Consider the following 21,694-nt stretch of genomic DNA (forward strand, 5'->3'; position numbering starts at 1 on the left):
TGTTCCCATTGCTTCGCAGAATCGCTTTTGTGCAGAAAACAGTAACACTTGTTCAGAACAAAAGAAAGCACAGAGCCCCAGATTTTATGTTGTCCTGGAGAGCTTGCAGAGCACTGGGGAAAAGCAGGCAGAGAATTCCCTGCTAGCACCTTCTCTGTGCCTGGGAAGCAGAAGTGTTCACATTGCTTCGCAGAATCGCTTTTGTGCAGAAAACAGTAACACTTGTTCAGAAGGAAAGAAAGCACAGAGCCCCAGATTTTATGTTGTCCTGGAGAGCTTGCAGAGCACTGGGGAAAGGCAGGCAGAGAATTCCCTGCTAGCACCTTCTCTGTGCCTGGGAAGCAGGAGTGTTCACATTGCTTCGCAGAATCGCTTTTGTGCAGAAAACAGTAACACTTGTTCAGAACGAAAGAAAGCACAGAGCCCCAGATTTTATGTTGTCCTGGAGAGCTTGCAGAGCACTGGGGAAAGGCAGGCAGAGAATTCCCTGCTAGCACCTTCTCTGTGCCTGTTCACATTACTTCGCAGAATCGCTTTTGTGCAGAAAACAGTAACACTTGTTCAGACGAAAGAAAGCACAGAGCCCCAGATTTTATGTTGTCCTGGAGAGCTTGCAGAGCACTGGTGAAAGGCAGGCAGAGAATTTCCTGCTAGCACCTTCTCTGTGCCTGGGAAAGGGAAGTGTTCACATTTCTTAGCAGTATCGCTTTTGTGCAGAAAACACTAACACTTGTTCAGAAGGAAAGAAAGCACAGAGCCCCATATTTTATGTTGTGCTGGAGAGCTTGCAGAGTACTGGGGAAAAGCAGGCAGAGAATTCCCTGCTAGCACCTTCTCTGTGCCTGGGAAACAGAAGTGTTCACATTGCTTCGCAGAATCGCTTTTGTGCAGAAAACACTAACACTTGTTCAGAACAAAAGAAAGCACAGAGCCCCAGATTTTATGTTGTCCTGGAGAGCTTGCAGAGCACTGGGGAAAAGCAGGCAGAGAATTCCCTGCTAGCACCTTCTCTGTGCCTGGGAAACAGAAGTGTTCCCATTGCTTCGCAGAATTGCTTTTGTGCAGAAAACAATAACACTTGTTCAGAACGAAAGAAAGCACAGAGCCCCAGATTCTATGTTGTGCTGGAGAGCTTGCAGAGCACTGGGGAAAAGCAGGCAGAGAATTCCCTGCTAGCACCTTCTCTGTGCCTGGGAAACAGAAGTGTTCCCATTGCTTCGCAGAATCGCTTTTGTGCAGAAAACACTAACACTTGTTCAGAAGGAAAGAAAGCACAGAGCCCCAGATTTTATGTTGTCCTGGAGAGCTTGCAGAGCACTGGGGAAAGGCAGGCAGAGAATTCCCTGCTAGCACCTTCTCTGTGCCTGGGAAGCAGAAGTGTTCCCATTGCTTCGCAGAATCGCTTTTGTGCAGAAAACAATAACACTTGTTCAGAACGAAAGAAAGCACAGAGCCCCAGATTTTATGTTGTCCTGCAGAGCTTGCAGAGCACTGGGGAAAGGCAGGCAGAGAATTCCCTGCTAGCACCTTCTCTGTGCCTGTTCACATTGCTTCGCAGAATCGCTTTTGTGCAGAAAACAGTAACACTTGTTCAGACGAAAGAAAGCACAGAGCCCCAGATTTTATGTTGTCCTGGAGAGCTTGCAGAGCACTGGGGAAAAGCAGGCAGAGAATTCCCTGCTAGCACCTTCTCTGTGCCTGGGAAACAGAAGTGTTCCCATTGCTTCGCAGAATCGCTTTTGTGCAGAAAACACTAACACTTGTTCAGAACGAAAGAAAGCACAGAGCCCCAGATTTTATGTTGTCCTGGAGAGCTTGCAGAGCACTGGGGAAAGGCAGGCAGAGAATTCCCTGCTAGCACCTTCTCTGTGCCTGGGAAGCAGAAGTGTTCACATTGATTCGCAGAATCGCTTTTGTGCAGAAAACAGTAACACTTGTTCAGAACAAAAGAAAGCACAGAGCCCCAGAATTTATGTTGTCCTGGAGAGCTTGCAGAGCACTGGGGAAAAGCAGGCAGAGAATTCCCTGCTAGCACCTTCTCTGTGCCTGGGAAACAGAAGTGTTCACATTGCTTCGCAGAATCGCTTTTGTGCAGAAAACAGTAACACTTGTTCAGAAGGAAAGAAAGCACAGAGCCCCATATTTTATGTTGTGCTGGAGAGCTTGCAGAGTACTGGGGAAAACCAGGCAGAGAATTCCCTGCTAGCACCTTCTCTGTGCCTGGGAAACAGAAGTGTTCACATTGCTTCGCAGAATCGCTTTTGTGCAGAAAACAGTAACACTTGTTCAGAACGAAAGAAAGCACAGAGCCCCAGATTTTATGTTGTCCTGCAGAGCTTGCAGAGCACTGGGGAAAGGCAGGCAGAGAATTCCCTGCTAGCACCTTCTCTGTGCCTGTTCACATTACTTCGCAGAATCGCTTTTGTGCAGAAAACAGTAACACTTGTTCAGACGAAAGAAAGCACAGAGCCCCAGATTTTATGTTGTCCTGGAGAGCTTGCAGAGCACTGGTGAAAGGCAGGCAGAGAATTTCCTGCTAGCACCTTCTCTGTGCCTGGGAAAGGGAAGTGTTCACATTTCTTAGCAGTATCGCTTTTGTGCAGAAAACAGTAACACTTGTTCAGAAGGAAAGAAAGCACAGAGCCCCATATTTTATGTTGTGCTGGAGAGCTTGCAGAGTACTGGGGAAAAGCAGGCAGAGAATTCCCTGCTAGCACCTTCTCTGTGCCTGGGAAGCAGAAGTGTTCACATTGCTTCGCAGAATCGCTTTTGTGCAGAAAACACTAACACTTGTTCAGAACAAAAGAAAGCACAAAGCCCCAGATTTTATGTTGTCCTGGAGAGCTTGCAGAGCACTGGGGAAAGGCAGGCAGAGAATTCCCTGCTAGCACCTTCTCTGTGCCTGTTCACATTCCTTCGCAGAATCGCTTTTGTGCAGAAAACAGTAACACTTGTTCAGAACGAAAGAAAGCACAGAGCCCCAGATTTTATGTTGTCCTGGAGAGCTTGCAGAGCACTGGGGAAAGGCAGGCAGAGAATTCCCTGCTAGCACCTTCTCTGTGCCTGTTCACATTGCTTCGCAGAATCGCTTTTGTGCAGAAAACAGTAACACTTGTTCAGTACGAAAGAAAGCACAGAGCCCCAGATTTTATGTTGTCCTGGAGAGCTTGCAGAGCACTGGGGAAAAGCAGGCAGAGAATTCCCTGCTAGCACCTTCTCTGTGCCTGGGAAACAGAAGTGTTCCCATTGCTTCGCAGAATCGCTTTTGTGCAGAAAACAGTAACACTTGTTCAGAACGAAAGAAAGCACAGAGCCCCAGATTTTATGTTGTCCTGGAGAGCTTGCAGAGCACTGGGGAAAGGCAGGCAGAGAATTCCCTGCTAGCACATTCTCTGTGCCTGTTCACATTCCTTCGCAGAATCGCTTTTGTGCAGAAAACAGTAACACTTGTTCAGAACAAAAGAAAGCACAGAGCCCCAGATTTTATGTTGTCCTGGAGAGCTTGCAGAGCACTGGGGAAAAGCAGGCAGAGAATTCCCTGCTAGCACCTTCTCTGTGCCTGGGAAACAGAAGTGTTCACATTTCTTAGCAGTATCGCTTTTGTGCAGAAAACAGTAACACTTGTTCAGAACAAAAGAAAGCACAGAGCCCCAGATTTTATGTTGTCCTGGAGAGCTTGCAGAGCACTGGGGAAAAGCAGGCAGAGAATTCCCTGCTAGCACCTTCTCTGTGCCTGGGAAACAGAAGTGTTCACATTGCTTCGCAGAATCGCTTTTGTGCAGAAAACAGTAACACTTGTTCAGACGAAAGAAAGCACAGAGCCCCAGATTTTATGTTGTCCTGGAGAGCTTGCAGAGCACTGGGGAAAGGCAGGCAGAGAATTCCCTGCTAGCACCTTCTCTGTGCCTGGGAAGCAGAAGTCTTCACATTGCTTCGCAGAATCGCTTTTGTGCAGAAAACACTAACACTTGTTCAGAACAAAAGAAAGCACAGAGCCCCAGATTTGCTGTTGTCCTGGAGAGCTTGCAGAGCACTGGGGAAAAGCAGGCAGAGAATTCCCTGCTAGCACCTTCTCTGTGCCTGGGAAACAGAAGTGTTCACATTTCTTAGCAGTATCGCTTTTGTGCAGAAAACAGTAACACTTGTTCAGAAGGAAAGAAAGCACAGAGCCCCAGATTTTATGTTGTGCTGGAGAGCTTGCAGAGTACTGGGGAAAAGCAGGCAGAGAATTCCCTGCTAGCACCTTCTCTGTGCCTGGGAAGCAGAAATGTTCACATTGCTTGGCAGAATCGCTTTTGTGCAGAAAACAGTAACACTTGTTCAGAACGAAAGAAAGCACAGAGCCCCAGATTTTATGTTGTCCTGGAGAGCTTGCAGAGCACTGGGGAAAGGCAGGCAGAGAATTCCCTGCTAGCACCTTCTCTGTGCCTGTTCACATTACTTCGCAGAATCGCTTTTGTGCAGAAAACAGTAACACTTGTTCAGACGAAAGAAAGCACAGAGCCCCAGATTTTATGTTGTCCTGGAGAGCTTGCAGAGCACTGGGGAAAGGCAGGCAGAGAATTCCCTGCTAGCACCTTCTCTGTGCCTGGGAAGCAGAAGTGTTCACATTGCTTCACAGAATCGCTTTTGTGCAGAAAACAGTAACACTTGTTCAGAACGATAGAAAGCACAGAGCCCCAGATTTTATGTTGTCCTGGAGAGCTTGCAGAGCACTGGGGAAAGGCAGGCAGAGAATTCCCTGCTAGCACCTTCTCTGTGCCTGGGAAGCAGAAGTGTTCACATTGCTTCGCAGAATCGCTTTTGTGCAGAAAAGAGTAACACTTGTTCAGAACAAAAGAAAGCACAGAGCCCCAGATTTTATGTTGTCCTGGAGAGCTTGCAGAGCACTGGGGAAAGGCAGGCAGAGAATTCCCTGCTAGCACCTTCTCTGTGCCTTATCACATTCCTTCGCAGAATCGCTTTTGTGCAGAAAACAGTAACACTTGTTCAGAACGAAAGAAAGCACAGAGCCCCAGATTTTATGATGTCCTGGAGAGCTTACAGATCACTGGGGAAAAGCAGGCAGAGAATTCCCTGCTAGCACCTTCTCTGTGCCTGGGAAACAGAAGTGTTCACATTTCTTAGCAGTATCGCTTTTGTGCAGAAAACAGTAACACTTGTTCAGAACGAAAGAAAGCACAGAGCCCCAGATTTTATGTTGTCCTGGAGAGCTTGCAGAGCACTGGGGAAAAGCAGGCAGAGAATTCCCTGCTAGCACCTTCTCTGTGCCTGGGAAGCAGAAGTGTTCACATTGCTTGGCAGAATCGCTTTTGTGCAGAAAACAGTAACACTTGTTCAGAACGAAAGAAAGCACAGAGCCCCAGATTTTATGTTGTGCTGGAGAGCTTGCAGAGCACTGGGGAAAAGCAGGCAGAGAATTCCCTGCTAGCACCTTCTCTGTGCCTGGGAAGCAGAAGTGTTCACATTGCTTCACAGAATCGCTTTTGTGCAGAAAACACTAACACTTGTTCAGAACAAAAGAAAGCACAAAGCCCCAGATTTTATGTTGTCCTGGAGAGCTTGCAGAGCACTGGGGAAAGGCAGGCAGAGAATTCCCTGCTAGCACCTTCTCTGTGCCTGTTCACATTCCTTCGCAGAATCGCTTTTGTGCAGAAAACAGTAACACTTGTTCAGAACGAAAGAAAGCACAGAGCCCCAGATTTTATGTTGTCCTGGAGAGCTTGCAGAGCACTGGGGAAAGGCAGGCAGAGAATTCCCTGCTAGCACCTTCTCTGTGCCTGTTCACATTGCTTCGCAGAATCGCTTTTGTGCAGAAAACAGTAACACTTGTTCAGTACGAAAGAAAGCACAGAGCCCCAGATTTTATGTTGTCCTGGAGAGCTTGCAGAGCACTGGGGAAAAGCAGGCAGAGAATTCCCTGCTAGCACCTTCTCTGTGCCTGGGAAACAGAAGTGTTCCCATTGCTTCGCAGAATCGCTTTTGTGCAGAAAACAGTAACACTTGTTCAGAACGAAAGAAAGCACAGAGCCCCAGATTTTATGTTGTCCTGGAGAGCTTGCAGAGCACTGGGGAAAGGCAGGCAGAGAATTCCCTGCTAGCACATTCTCTGTGCCTGTTCACATTCCTTCGCAGAATCGCTTTTGTGCAGAAAACAGTAACACTTGTTCAGAACAAAAGAAAGCACAGAGCCCCAGATTTTATGTTGTCCTGGAGAGCTTGCAGAGCACTGGGGAAAAGCAGGCAGAGAATTCCCTGCTAGCACCTTCTCTGTGCCTGGGAAACAGAAGTGTTCACATTTCTTAGCAGTATCGCTTTTGTGCAGAAAACAGTAACACTTGTTCAGAACAAAAGAAAGCACAGAGCCCCAGATTTTATGTTGTCCTGGAGAGCTTGCAGAGCACTGGGGAAAAGCAGGCAGAGAATTCCCTGCTAGCACCTTCTCTGTGCCTGGGAAACAGAAGTGTTCACATTGCTTCGCAGAATCGCTTTTGTGCAGAAAACAGTAACACTTGTTCAGACGAAAGAAAGCACAGAGCCCCAGATTTTATGTTGTCCTGGAGAGCTTGCAGAGCACTGGGGAAAGGCAGGCAGAGAATTCCCTGCTAGCACCTTCTCTGTGCCTGGGAAGCAGAAGTCTTCACATTGCTTCGCAGAATCGCTTTTGTGCAGAAAACACTAACACTTGTTCAGAACAAAAGAAAGCACAGAGCCCCAGATTTGCTGTTGTCCTGGAGAGCTTGCAGAGCACTGGGGAAAAGCAGGCAGAGAATTCCCTGCTAGCACCTTCTCTGTGCCTGGGAAACAGAAGTGTTCACATTTCTTAGCAGTATCGCTTTTGTGCAGAAAACAGTAACACTTGTTCAGAAGGAAAGAAAGCACAGAGCCCCAGATTTTATGTTGTGCTGGAGAGCTTGCAGAGTACTGGGGAAAAGCAGGCAGAGAATTCCCTGCTAGCACCTTCTCTGTGCCTGGGAAGCAGAAATGTTCACATTGCTTGGCAGAATCGCTTTTGTGCAGAAAACAGTAACACTTGTTCAGAACGAAAGAAAGCACAGAGCCCCAGATTTTATGTTGTCCTGGAGAGCTTGCAGAGCACTGGGGAAAGGCAGGCAGAGAATTCCCTGCTAGCACCTTCTCTGTGCCTGTTCACATTACTTCGCAGAATCGCTTTTGTGCAGAAAACAGTAACACTTGTTCAGACGAAAGAAAGCACAGAGCCCCAGATTTTATGTTGTCCTGGAGAGCTTGCAGAGCACTGGGGAAAGGCAGGCAGAGAATTCCCTGCTAGCACCTTCTCTGTGCCTGGGAAGCAGAAGTGTTCACATTGCTTCACAGAATCGCTTTTGTGCAGAAAACAGTAACACTTGTTCAGAACGATAGAAAGCACAGAGCCCCAGATTTTATGTTGTCCTGGAGAGCTTGCAGAGCACTGGGGAAAGGCAGGCAGAGAATTCCCTGCTAGCACCTTCTCTGTGCCTGGGAAGCAGAAGTGTTCACATTGCTTCGCAGAATCGCTTTTGTGCAGAAAAGAGTAACACTTGTTCAGAACAAAAGAAAGCACAGAGCCCCAGATTTTATGTTGTCCTGGAGAGCTTGCAGAGCACTGGGGAAAGGCAGGCAGAGAATTCCCTGCTAGCACCTTCTCTGTGCCTTATCACATTCCTTCGCAGAATCGCTTTTGTGCAGAAAACAGTAACACTTGTTCAGAACGAAAGAAAGCACAGAGCCCCAGATTTTATGATGTCCTGGAGAGCTTACAGATCACTGGGGAAAAGCAGGCAGAGAATTCCCTGCTAGCACCTTCTCTGTGCCTGGGAAACAGAAGTGTTCACATTTCTTAGCAGTATCGCTTTTGTGCAGAAAACAGTAACACTTGTTCAGAACGAAAGAAAGCACAGAGCCCCAGATTTTATGTTGTCCTGGAGAGCTTGCAGAGCACTGGGGAAAAGCAGGCAGAGAATTCCCTGCTAGCACCTTCTCTGTGCCTGGGAAGCAGAAGTGTTCACATTGCTTGGCAGAATCGCTTTTGTGCAGAAAACAGTAACACTTGTTCAGAACGAAAGAAAGCACAGAGCCCCAGATTTTATGTTGTCCTGGAGAGCTTGCAGAGCACTGGGGAAAAGCAGGCAGAGAATTCCCTGCTAGCACCTTCTCTGTGCCTGGGAAGCAGAAGTGTTCACATTGCTTCACAGAATCGCTTTTGTGCAGAAAACAGTAACACTTGTTCAGTACGAAAGAAAGCACAGAGCCCCAGATTTTATGTTGTCCTGGAGAGCTTGCAGAGCACTGGGGAAAAGCAGGCAGAGAATTCCCTGCTAGCACCTTCTCTGTGCCTGGGAAACAGAAGTGTTCCCATTGCTTCGCAGAATCGCTTTTGTGCAGAAAACAGTAATACTTGTTCAGAACGAAAGAAAGCACAGAGCCCCAGATTTTATGTTGTCCTGGAGAGCTTGCAGAGCACTGGGGAAAAGCAGGCAGAGAATTCCCTGCTAGCACATTCTCTGTGCCTGTTCACATTGCTTCGCAGAATCGCTTTTGTGCAGAAAACAGTAACACTTGTTCAGACGAAAGAAAGCACAGAGCCCCAGATTTTATGTTGTCCTGGAGAGCTTGCAGAGCACTGGGGAAAGGCAGGCAGAGAATTCCCTGCTAGCACCTTCTCTGTGCCTGGGAAACAGAAGTGTTCCCATTGCTTCGCAGAATCGCTTTTGTGCAGAAAACACTAACACTTGTTCAGAACGAAAGAAAGCACAGAGCCCCAGATTTTATGTTGTCCTGGAGAGCTTGCAGAGCACTGGGGAAAGGCAGGCAGAGAATTCCCTGCTAGCACCTTCTCTGTGCCTGGGAAGCAGAAGTGTTCACATTGCTTCGCAGAATCGCTTTTGTGCAGAAAACAGTAACACTTGTTCAGAACAAAAGAAAGCACAGAGCCCCAGAATTTATGTTGTCCTGGAGAGCTTGCAGAGCACTGGGGAAAAGCAGGCAGAGAATTCCCTGCTAGCACCTTCTCTGTGCCTGGGAAACAGAAGTGTTCACATTGCTTCGCAGTATCGCTTTTGTGCAGAAAACAGTAACACTTGTTCAGAAGGAAAGAAAGCACAGAGCCCCATATTTTATGTTGTGCTGGAGAGCTTGCAGAGTACTGGGGAAAACCAGGCAGAGAATTCCCTGCTAGCACCTTCTCTGTGCCTGGGAAACAGAAGTGTTCCCATTGCTTCGCAGAATCGCTTTTGTGCAGAAAACACTAACACTTGTTCAGAACGAAAGAAAGCACAGAGCCCCAGATTTTATGTTGTCCTGCAGAGCTTGCAGAGCACTGGGGAAAGGCAGGCAGAGAATTCCCTGCTAGCACCTTCTCTGTGCCTGGGAAGCAGAAGTGTTCACATTGCTTCGCAGAATCGCTTTTGTGCAGAAAACAATAACACTTGTTCAGAAGGAAAGAAAGCACAGAGCCCCAGATTCTATGTTGTCCTGGAGAGCTTGCAGAGCACTGGGGAAAGGCAGGCAGAGAATTCCCTGCTAGCACCTTCTCTGTGCCTGGGAAGCAGAAGTGTTCACATTGCTTCGCAGAATCGCTTTTGTGCAGAAAACAGTAACACTTGTTCAGAACAAAAGAAAGCACAGAGCCCCAGATTTTATGTTGTCCTGGAGAGCTTGCAGAGCACTGGGGAAAAGCAGGCAGAGAATTCCCTGCTAGCACCTTCTCTGTGCCTGGGAAACAGAAGTGTTCACATTGCTTCGCAGAATCGCTTTTGTGCAGAAAACACTAACACTTGTTCAGAACGAAAGAAAGCACAGAGCCCCAGATTTTATGTTGTCCTGGAGAGCTTGCAGAGCACTGGGGAAAGGCAGGCAGAGAATTCCCTGCTAGCACCTTCTCTGTGCCTGGGAAGTAGAAGTCTTCACATTGCTTCGCAGAATCGCTTTTGTGCAGAAAACACTAACACTTGTTCAGAACGAAAGAAAGCACAGAGCCCCAGATTTTATGTTGTCCTGGAGAGCTTGCAGAGCACTGGGGAAAGGCAGGCAGAGAATTCCCTGCTAGCACCTTCTCTGTGCCTGGGAAACAGAAGTGTTCACATTCCTTAGCAGTATCGCTTTTGTGCAGAAAACAGTAACACTTGTTCAGAAGGAAAGAAAGCACAGAGCCCCATATTTTATGTTGTGCTGGAGAGCTTGCAGAGTACTGGGGAAAAGCAGGCAGAGAATTCCCTGCTAGCACCTTCTCTGTGCCTGGGAAGCAGAAGTGTTCACATTGCTTCGCAGAATCGCTTTTGTGCAGAAAACACTAACACTTGTTCAGAACAAAAGAAAGCACAGAGCCCCAGATTTTATGTTGTCCTGGAGAGCTTGCAGAGCACTGGGGAAAAGCAGGCAGAGAATTCCCTGCTAGCACCTTCTCTGTGCCTGGGAAGCAGAAGTGTTCACATTGCTTCGCAGAATCGCTTTTGTGCAGAATACAATAACACTTGTTCAGAACGAAAGAAAGCACAGAGCCCCAGATTTTATGTTGTCCTGGAGAGCTTGCAGAGAACTGGGGAAAAGCAGGCAGAGAATTTCCTGCTAGCACCTTCTCTGTGCCTGGGAAGCAGAAGTGTTCACATTGCTTCGCAGAATCGCTTTTGTGCAGAAAACAGTAACACTTGTTCAGTACGAAAGAAAGCACAGAGCCCCAGATTTTATGTTGCCCTGGAGAGCTTGCAGAGCACTGGGGAAAAGCAGGCAGAGAATTCCCTGCTAGCACCTTCTCTGTGCCTGGGAAACAGAAGTGTTCCCATTGCTTCGCAGAATCGCTTTTGTGCAGAAAACAATAACACTTGTTCAGAACGAAAGAAAGCACAGAGCCCCAGATTCTATGTTGTGCTGGAGAGCTTGCAGAGCACTGGGGAAAAGCAGGCAGAGAATTCCCTGCTAGCACCTTCTCTGTGCCTGGGAAACAGAAGTGTTCCCATTGCTTCGCAGAATCGCTTTTGTGCAGAAAACAGTAACACTTGTTCAGAACGAAAGAAAGCACAGAGCCCCAGATTTTATGTTGTCCTGGAGAGCTTGCAGAGCACTGGGGAAAGGCAGGCAGAGAATTCCCTGCTAGCACCTTCTCTGTGCCTGGGAAGCAGAAGTCTTCACATTGCTTCGCAGAATCGCTTTTGTGCAGAAAACACTAACACTTGTTCAGAACAAAAGAAAGCACAGAGCCCCAGATTTGCTGTTGTCCTGGAGAGCTTGCAGAGCACTGGGGAAAAGCAGGCAGAGAATTCCCTGCTAGCACCTTCTCTGTGCCTGGGAAACAGAAGTGTTCACATTTCTTAGCAGTATCGCTTTTGTGCAGAAAACAGTAACACTTGTTCAGAACAAAAGAAAGCACAGAGCCCCAGATTTTATGTTGTGCTGGAGAGCTTGCAGAGTACTGGGGAAAAGCAGGCAGAGAATTCCCTGCTAGCACATTCTCTGTGCCTGTTCACATTGCTTCGCAGAATCGCTTTTGTGCAGAAAACAGTAACACTTGTTCAGACGAAAGAAAGCACAGAGCCCCAGATTTTATGTTGTCCTGGAGAGCTTGCAGAGCACTGGGGAAAAGCAGGCAGAGAATTCCCTGCTAGCACTTTCTCTGTGCCTGGGAAACAGAAGTGTTCACATTGCTTCGCAGTATCGCTTTTGTGCAGAAAACAGTAACACTTGTTCAGAAGGAAAGAAAGCACAGAGCCCCAGATTTTATGTTGTGCTGGAGAGCTTGCAGAGTACTGGGGAAAAGCAGGCAGAGAATTCCCTGCTAGCACCTTCTCTGTGCCTGGGAAACAGAAGTGTTCACATTGCTTCGCAGTATCGCTTTTGTGCAGAAAACAGTAACACTTGTTCAGAAGGAAAGAAAGCACAGAGCCCCAGATTTTATGTTGTGCTGGAGAGCTTGCAGAGTACTGGGGAAAAGCAGGCAGAGAATTCCCTGCTAGCACCTTCTCTGTGCCTGGGAAGCAGAAGTGTTCACATTGCTTGGCAGAATCGCTTTTGTGCAGAAAACAGTAACATTTGTTCAGAACGAAAGAAAGCACAGAGCCCCAGATTTTATGTTGTCCTGGAGAGCTTGCAGAGCACTGGGGAAAAGCAGGCAGAGAATTCCCTGCTAGCACCTTCTCTGTGCCTGGGAAGCAGAAGTGTTCACATTGCTTCACAGAATCGCTTTTGTGCAGAAAACAGTAACACTTGTTCAGTACGAAAGAAAGCACAGAGCCCCAGATTTTATGTTGTCCTGGAGAGCTTGCAGAGCACTGGGGAAAAGCAGGCAGAGAATTCCCTGCTAGCACCTTCTCTGTGCCTGGGAAACAGAAGTGTTCCCATTGCTTCGCAGAATCGCTTTTGTGCAGAAAACAGTAATACTTGTTCAGAACGAAAGAAAGCACAGAGCCCCAGATTTTATGTTGTCCTGGAGAGCTTGCAGAGCACTGGGGAAAAGCAGGCAGAGAATTCCCTGCTAGCACCTTCTCTGTGCCTGTTCACATTGCTTCGCAGAATCGCTTTTGTGCAGAAAACAGTAACACTTGTTCAGACGAAAGAAAGCACAGAGCCCCAGATTTTATGTTGTCCTGGAGAGCTTGCAGAGCACTGGGGAAAGGCAGGCAGAGAATTCCCTGCTAGCACCTTCTCTGTGCCTGGGAAACAGAAGTGTTCCCATTGCTTCGCAGAATCGCTTTTGTGCAGAAAACACTAACACTTGTTCAGAACGAAAGAAAGCACAGAGCCCCAGATTTTATGTTGTCCTGGAGAGCTTGCAGAGCACTGGGGAAAGGCAGGCAGAGAATTCCCTGCTAGCACCTTCTCTGTGCCTGGGAAGCAGAAGTGTTCACATTGCTTCGCAGAATCGCTTTTGTGCAGAAAACAGTAACACTTGTTCAGAACAAAAGAAAGCACAGAGCCCCAGAATTTATGTTGTCCTGGAGAGCTTGCAGAGCACTGGGGAAAAGCAGGCAGAGAATTCCCTGCTAGCACCTTCTCTGTGCCTGGGAAACAGAAGTGTTCACATTGCTTCGCAGTATCGCTTTTGTGCAGAAAACAGTAACACTTGTTCAGAAGGAAAGAAAGCACAGAGCCCCATATTTTATGTTGTGCTGGAGAGCTTGCAGAGTACTGGGGAAAACCAGGCAGAGAATTCCCTGCTAGCACCTTCTCTGTGCCTGGGAAACAGAAGTGTTCCCATTGCTTCGCAGAATCGCTTTTGTGCAGAAAACACTAACACTTGTTCAGAATGAAAGAAAGCACAGAGCCCCAGATTTTATGTTGTCCTGCAGAGCTTGCAGAGCACTGGGGAAAGGCAGGCAGAGAATTCCCTGCTAGCACCTTCTCTGTGCCTGGGAAGCAGAAGTGTTCACATTGCTTCGCAGAATCGCTTTTGTGCAGAAAACAATAACACTTGTTCAGAAGGAAAGAAAGCACAGAGCCCCAGATTCTATGTTGTCCTGGAGAGCTTGCAGAGCACTGGGGAAAGGCAGGCAGAGAATTCCCTGCTAGCACCTTCTCTGTGCCTGGGAAGCAGAAGTGTTCACATTGCTTCGCAGAATCGCTTTTGTGCAGAAAACAGTAACACTTGTTCAGAACAAAAGAAAGCACAGAGCCCCAGATTTTATGTTGTCCTGGAGAGCTTGCAGAGCACTGGGGAAAAGCAGGCAGAGAATTCCCTGCTAGCACCTTCTCTGTGCCTGGGAAACAGAAGTGTTCACATTTCTTAGCAGTATCGCTTTTGTGCAGAAAACAGTAACACTTGTTCAGAACAAAAGAAAGCACAGAGCCCCAGATTTTATGTTGTGCTGGAGAGCTTGCAGAGTACTGGGGAAAAGCAGGCAGAGAATTCCCTGCTAGCACATTCTCTGTGCCTGTTCACATTGCTTCGCAGAATCGCTTTTGTGCAGAAAACAGTAACACTTGTTCAGAACAAAAGAAAGCACAGAGCCCCAGATTTTATGTTGTCCTGGAGAGCTTGCAGAGCACTGGGGAAAAGCAGGCAGAGAATTCCCTGCTAGCACTTTCTCTGTGCCTGGGAAACAGAAGTGTTCACATTGCTTCGCAGTATCGCTTTTGTGCAGAAAACAGTAACACTTGTTCAGAAGGAAAGAAAGCACAGAGCCCCAGATTTTATGTTGTGCTGGAGAGCTTGCAGAGTACTGGGGAAAAGCAGGCAGAGAATTCCCTGCTAGCACCTTCTCTGTGCCTGGGAAACAGAAGTGTTCACATTGCTTCGCAGTATCGCTTTTGTGCAGAAAACAGTAACACTTGTTCAGAACAAAAGAAAGCACAGAGCCCCAGATTTTATGTTGTCCTGGAGAGCTTGCAGAGCACTGGGGAAAAGCAGGCAGAGAATTCCCTGCTAGCACCTTCTCTGTGCCTGGGAAACAGAAGTGTTCACATTTCTTAGCAGTATCGCTTTTGTGCAGAAAACAGTAACACTTGTTCAGAACAAAAGAAAGCACAGAGCCCCAGATTTTATGTTGTCCTGGAGAGCTTGCAGAGCACTGGGGAAAAGCAGGCAGAGAATTCCCTGCTAGCACCTTCTCTGTGCCTGGGAAACAGAAGTGTTCACATTGCTTCGCAGAATCGCTTTTGTGCAGAAAACAGTAACACTTGTTCAGACGAAAGAAAGCACAGAGCCCCAGATTTTATGTTGTCCTGGAGAGCTTGCAGAGCACTGGGGAAAGGCAGGCAGAGAATTCCCTGCTAGCACCTTCTCTGTGCCTGGGAAGCAGAAGTCTTCACATTGCTTCGCAGAATCGCTTTTGTGCAGAAAACACTAACACTTGTTCAGAACAAAAGAAAGCACAGAGCCCCAGATTTGCTGTTGTCCTGGAGAGCTTGCAGAGCACTGGGGAAAAGCAGGCAGAGAATTCCCTGCTAGCACCTTCTCTGTGCCTGGGAAACAGAAGTGTTCACATTTCTTAGCAGTATCGCTTTTGTGCAGAAAACAGTAACACTTGTTCAGAAGGAAAGAAAGCACAGAGCCCCAGATTTTATGTTGTGCTGGAGAGCTTGCAGAGTACTGGGGAAAAGCAGGCAGAGAATTCCCTGCTAGCACCTTCTCTGTGCCTGGGAAGCAGAAATGTTCACATTGCTTGGCAGAATCGCTTTTGTGCAGAAAACAGTAACACTTGTTCAGAACGAAAGAAAGCACAGAGCCCCAGATTTTATGTTGTCCTGGAGAGCTTGCAGAGCACTGGGGAAAGGCAGGCAGAGAATTCCCTGCTAGCACCTTCTCTGTGCCTGTTCACATTACTTCGCAGAATCGCTTTTGTGCAGAAAACAGTAACACTTGTTCAGACGAAAGAAAGCACAGAGCCCCAGATTTTATGTTGTCCTGGAGAGCTTGCAGAGCACTGGGGAAAGGCAGGCAGAGAATTCCCTGCTAGCACCTTCTCTGTGCCTGGGAAGCAGAAGTGTTCACATTGCTTCACAGAATCGCTTTTGTGCAGAAAACAGTAACACTTGTTCAGAACGATAGAAAGCACAGAGCCCCAGATTTTATGTTGTCCTGGAGAGCTTGCAGAGCACTGGGGAAAGGCAGGCAGAGAATTCCCTGCTAGCACCTTCTCTGTGCCTGGGAAGCAGAAGTGTTCACATTGCTTCGCAGAATCGCTTTTGTGCAGAAAAGAGTAACACTTGTTCAGAACAAAAGAAAGCACAGAGCCCCAGATTTTATGTTGTCCTGGAGAGCTTGCAGAGCACTGGGGAAAGGCAGGCAGAGAATTCCCTGCTAGCACCTTCTCTGTGCCTTATCACATTCCTTCGCAGAATCGCTTTTGTGCAGAAAACAGTAACACTTGTTCAGAACGAAAGAAAGCACAGAGCCCCAGATTTTATGATGTCCTGGAGAGCTTACAGATCACTGGGGAAAAGCAGGCAGAGAATTCCCTGCTAGCACCTTCTCTGTGCCTGGGAAACAGAAGTGTTCACATTTCTTAGCAGTATCGCTTTTGTGCAGAAAACAGTAACACTTGTTCAGAACGAAAGAAAGCACAGAGCCCCAGATTTTATGTTGTCCTGGAGAGCTTGCAGAGCACTGGGGAAAAGCAGGCAGAGAATTCCCTGCTAGCACCTTCTCTGTGCCTGGGAAGCAGAAGTGTTCACATTGCTTGGCAGAATCGCTTTTGTGCAGAAAACAGTAACACTTGTTCAGAACGAAAGAAAGCACAGAGCCCCAGATTTTATGTTGTCCTGGAGAGCTTGCAGAGCACTGGGGAAAAGCAGGCAGAGAATTCCCTGCTAGCACCTTCTCTGTGCCTGGGAAGCAGAAGTGTTCACATTGCTTCACAGAATCGCTTTTGTGCAGAAAACAGTAACACTTGTTCAGTACGAAAGAAAGCACAGAGCCCCAGATTTTATGTTGTCCTGGAGAGCTTGCAGAGCACTGGGGAAAAGCAGGCAGAGAATTCCCTGCTAGCACCTTCTCTGTGCCTGGGAAACAGAAGTGTTCCCATTGCTTCGCAGAATCGCTTTTGTGCAGAAAACAGTAATACTTGTTCAGAACGAAAGAAAGCACAGAGCCCCAGATTTTATGTTGTCCTGGAGAGCTTGCAGAGCACTGGGGAAAAGCAGGCAGAGAATTCCCTGCTAGCACATTCTCTGTGCCTGTTCACATTGCTTCGCAGAATCGCTTTTGTGCAGAAAACAGTAACACTTGTTCAGACGAAAGAAAGCACAGAGCCCCAGATTTTATGTTGTCCTGGAGAGCTTGCAGAGCACTGGGGAAAGGCAGGCAGAGAATTCCCTGCTAGCACCTTCTCTGTGCCTGGGAAACAGAAGTGTTCCCATTGCTTCGCAGAATCGCTTTTGTGCAGAAAACACTAACACTTGTTCAGAACGAAAGAAAGCACAGAGCCCCAGATTTTATGTTGTCCTGGAGAGCTTGCAGAGCACTGGGGAAAGGCAGGCAGAGAATTCCCTGCTAGCACCTTCTCTGTGCCTGGGAAGCAGAAGTGTTCACATTGCTTCGCAGAATCGCTTTTGTGCAGAAAACAGTAACACTTGTTCAGAACAAAAGAAAGCACAGAGCCCCAGAATTTATGTTGTCCTGGAGAGCTTGCAGAGCACTGGGGAAAAGCAGGCAGAGAATTCCCTGCTAGCACCTTCTCTGTGCCTGGGAAACAGAAGTGTTCACATTGCTTCGCAGTATCGCTTTTGTGCAGAAAACAGTAACACTTGTTCAGAAGGAAAGAAAGCACAGAGCCCCATATTTTATGTTGTGCTGGAGAGCTTGCAGAGTACTGGGGAAAACCAGGCAGAGAATTCCCTGCTAGCACCTTCTCTGTGCCTGGGAAACAGAAGTGTTCCCATTGCTTCGCAGAATCGCTTTTGTGCAGAAAACACTAACACTTGTTCAGAACGAAAGAAAGCACAGAGCCCCAGATTTTATGTTGTCCTGCAGAGCTTGCAGAGCACTGGGGAAAGGCAGGCAGAGAATTCCCTGCTAGCACCTTCTCTGTGCCTGGGAAGCAGAAGTGTTCACATTGCTTCGCAGAATCGCTTTTGTGCAGAAAACAATAACACTTGTTCAGAAGGAAAGAAAGCACAGAGCCCCAGATTCTATGTTGTCCTGGAGAGCTTGCAGAGCACTGGGGAAAGGCAGGCAGAGAATTCCCTGCTAGCACCTTCTCTGTGCCTGGGAAGCAGAAGTGTTCACATTGCTTCGCAGAATCGCTTTTGTGCAGAAAACAGTAACACTTGTTCAGAACAAAAGAAAGCACAGAGCCCCAGATTTTATGTTGTCCTGGAGAGCTTGCAGAGCACTGGGGAAAAGCAGGCAGAGAATTCCCTGCTAGCACCTTCTCTGTGCCTGGGAAACAGAAGTGTTCACATTGCTTCGCAGAATCGCTTTTGTGCAGAAAACACTAACACTTGTTCAGAACGAAAGAAAGCACAGAGCCCCAGATTTTATGTTGTCCTGGAGAGCTTGCAGAGCACTGGGGAAAGGCAGGCAGAGAATTCCCTGCTAGCACCTTCTCTGTGCCTGGGAAGTAGAAGTCTTCACATTGCTTCGCAGAATCGCTTTTGTGCAGAAAACACTAACACTTGTTCAGAACGAAAGAAAGCACAGAGCCCCAGATTTTATGTTGTCCTGGAGAGCTTGCAGAGCACTGGGGAAAGGCAGGCAGAGAATTCCCTGCTAGCACCTTCTCTGTGCCTGGGAAACAGAAGTGTTCACATTCCTTAGCAGTATCGCTTTTGTGCAGAAAACAGTAACACTTGTTCAGAAGGAAAGAAAGCACAGAGCCCCATATTTTATGTTGTGCTGGAGAGCTTGCAGAGTACTGGGGAAAAGCAGGCAGAGAATTCCCTGCTAGCACCTTCTCTGTGCCTGGGAAGCAGAAGTGTTCACATTGCTTCGCAGAATCGCTTTTGTGCAGAAAACACTAACACTTGTTCAGAACAAAAGAAAGCACAGAGCCCCAGATTTTATGTTGTCCTGGAGAGCTTGCAGAGCACTGGGGAAAAGCAGGCAGAGAATTCCCTGCTAGCACCTTCTCTGTGCCTGGGAAGCAGAAGTGTTCACATTGCTTCGCAGAATCGCTTTTGTGCAGAATACAATAACACTTGTTCAGAACGAAAGAAAGCACAGAGCCCCAGATTTTATGTTGTCCTGGAGAGCTTGCAGAGAACTGGGGAAAAGCAGGCAGAGAATTTCCTGCTAGCACCTTCTCTGTGCCTGGGAAGCAGAAGTGTTCACATTGCTTCGCAGAATCGCTTTTGTGCAGAAAACAGTAACACTTGTTCAGTACGAAAGAAAGCACAGAGCCCCAGATTTTATGTTGCCCTGGAGAGCTTGCAGAGCACTGGGGAAAAGCAGGCAGAGAATTCCCTGCTAGCACCTTCTCTGTGCCTGGGAAACAGAAGTGTTCCCATTGCTTCGCAGAATCGCTTTTGTGCAGAAAACAATAACACTTGTTCAGAACGAAAGAAAGCACAGAGCCCCAGATTCTATGTTGTGCTGGAGAGCTTGCAGAGCACTGGGGAAAAGCAGGCAGAGAATTCCCTGCTAGCACCTTCTCTGTGCCTGGGAAACAGAAGTGTTCCCATTGCTTCGCAGAATCGCTTTTGTGCAGAAAACAGTAACACTTGTTCAGAACGAAAGAAAGCACAGAGCCCCAGATTTTATGTTGTCCTGGAGAGCTTGCAGAGCACTGGGGAAAGGCAGGCAGAGAATTCCCTGCTAGCACCTTCTCTGTGCCTGGGAAGCAGAAGTCTTCACATTGCTTCGCAGAATCGCTTTTGTGCAGAAAACACTAACACTTGTTCAGAACAAAAGAAAGCACAGAGCCCCAGATTTGCTGTTGTCCTGGAGAGCTTGCAGAGCACTGGGGAAAAGCAGGCAGAGAATTCCCTGCTAGCACCTTCTCTGTGCCTGGGAAACAGAAGTGTTCACATTTCTTAGCAGTATCGCTTTTGTGCAGAAAACAGTAACACTTGTTCAGAACAAAAGAAAGCACAGAGCCCCAGATTTTATGTTGTGCTGGAGAGCTTGCAGAGTACTGGGGAAAAGCAGGCAGAGAATTCCCTGCTAGCACATTCTCTGTGCCTGTTCACATTGCTTCGCAGAATCGCTTTTGTGCAGAAAACAGTAACACTTGTTCAGACGAAAGAAAGCACAGAGCCCCAGATTTTATGTTGTCCTGGAGAGCTTGCAGAGCACTGGGGAAAAGCAGGCAGAGAATTCCCTGCTAGCACTTTCTCTGTGCCTGGGAAACAGAAGTGTTCACATTGCTTCGCAGTATCGCTTTTGTGCAGAAAACAGTAACACTTGTTCAGAAGGAAAGAAAGCACAGAGCCCCAGATTTTATGTTGTGCTGGAGAGCTTGCAGAGTACTGGGGAAAAGCAGGCAGAGAATTCCCTGCTAGCACCTTCTCTGTGCCTGGGAAACAGAAGTGTTCACATTGCTTCGCAGTATCGCTTTTGTGCAGAAAACAGTAACACTTGTTCAGAAGGAAAGAAAGCACAGAGCCCCAGATTTTATGTTGTGCTGGAGAGCTTGCAGAGTACTGGGGAAAAGCAGGCAGAGAATTCCCTGCTAGCACCTTCTCTGTGCCTGGGAAGCAGAAGTGTTCACATTGCTTGGCAGAATCGCTTTTGTGCAGAAAACAGTAACATTTGTTCAGAACGAAAGAAAGCACAGAGCCCCAGATTTTATGTTGTCCTGGAGAGCTTGCAGAGCACTGGGGAAAAGCAGGCAGAGAATTCCCTGCTAGCACCTTCTCTGTGCCTGGGAAGCAGAAGTGTTCACATTGCTTCACAGAATCGCTTTTGTGCAGAAAACAGTAACACTTGTTCAGTACGAAAGAAAGCACAGAGCCCCAGATTTTATGTTGTCCTGGAGAGCTTGCAGAGCACTGGGGAAAGGCAGGCAGAGAATTCCCTGCTAGCACATTCTCTGTGCCTGTTCACATTCCTTCGCAGAATCGCTTTTGTGCAGAAAACAGTAACACTTGTTCAGAACAAAAGAAAGCACAGAGCCCCAGATTTTATGTTGTCCTGGAGAGCTTGCAGAGCACTGGGGAAAAGCAGGCAGAGAATTCCCTGCTAGCACCTTCTCTGTGCCTGGGAAACAGAAGTGTTCACATTTCTTAGCAGTATCGCTTTTGTGCAGAAAACAGTAACACTTGTTCAGAACAAAAGAAAGCACAGAGCCCCAGATTTTATGTTGTCCTGGAGAGCTTGCAGAGCACTGGGGAAAAGCAGGCAGAGAATTCCCTGCTAGCACCTTCTCTGTGCCTGGGAAACAGAAGTGTTCACATTGCTTCGCAGAATCGCTTTTGTGCAGAAAACAGTAACACTTGTTCAGACGAAAGAAAGCACAGAGCCCCAGATTTTATGTTGTCCTGGAGAGCTTGCAGAGCACTGGGGAAAGGCAGGCAGAGAATTCCCTGCTAGCACCTTCTCTGTGCCTGGGAAGCAGAAGTCTTCACATTGCTTCGCAGAATCGCTTTTGTGCAGAAAACACTAACACTTGTTCAGAACAAAAGAAAGCACAGAGCCCCAGATTTGCTGTTGTCCTGGAGAGCTTGCAGAGCACTGGGGAAAAGCAGGCAGAGAATTCCCTGCTAGCACCTTCTCTGTGCCTGGGAAACAGAAGTGTTCACATTTCTTAGCAGTATCGCTTTTGTGCAGAAAACAGTAACACTTGTTCAGAAGGAAAGAAAGCACAGAGCCCCAGATTTTATGTTGTGCTGGAGAGCTTGCAGAGTACTGGGGAAAAGCAGGCAGAGAATTCCCTGCTAGCACCTTCTCTGTGCCTGGGAAGCAGAAATGTTCACATTGCTTGGCAGAATCGCTTTTGTGCAGAAAACAGTAACACTTGTTCAGAACGAAAGAAAGCACAGAGCCCCAGATTTTATGTTGTCCTGGAGAGCTTGCAGAGCACTGGGGAAAGGCAGGCAGAGAATTCCCTGCTAGCACCTTCTCTGTGCCTGTTCACATTACTTCGCAGAATCGCTTTTGTGCAGAAAACAGTAACACTTGTTCAGACGAAAGAAAGCACAGAGCCCCAGATTTTATGTTGTCCTGGAGAGCTTGCAGAGCACTGGGGAAAGGCAGGCAGAGAATTCCCTGCTAGCACCTTCTCTGTGCCTGGGAAGCAGAAGTGTTCACATTGCTTCACAGAATCGCTTTTGTGCAGAAAACAGTAACACTTGTTCAGAACGATAGAAAGCACAGAGCCCCAGATTT

This window comes from Strix uralensis, unplaced genomic scaffold (assembly GCF_047716275.1).
Source record: "Strix uralensis isolate ZFMK-TIS-50842 unplaced genomic scaffold, bStrUra1 scaffold_37, whole genome shotgun sequence".
NCBI lineage: Eukaryota > Metazoa > Chordata > Aves > Strigiformes > Strigidae > Strix > Strix uralensis.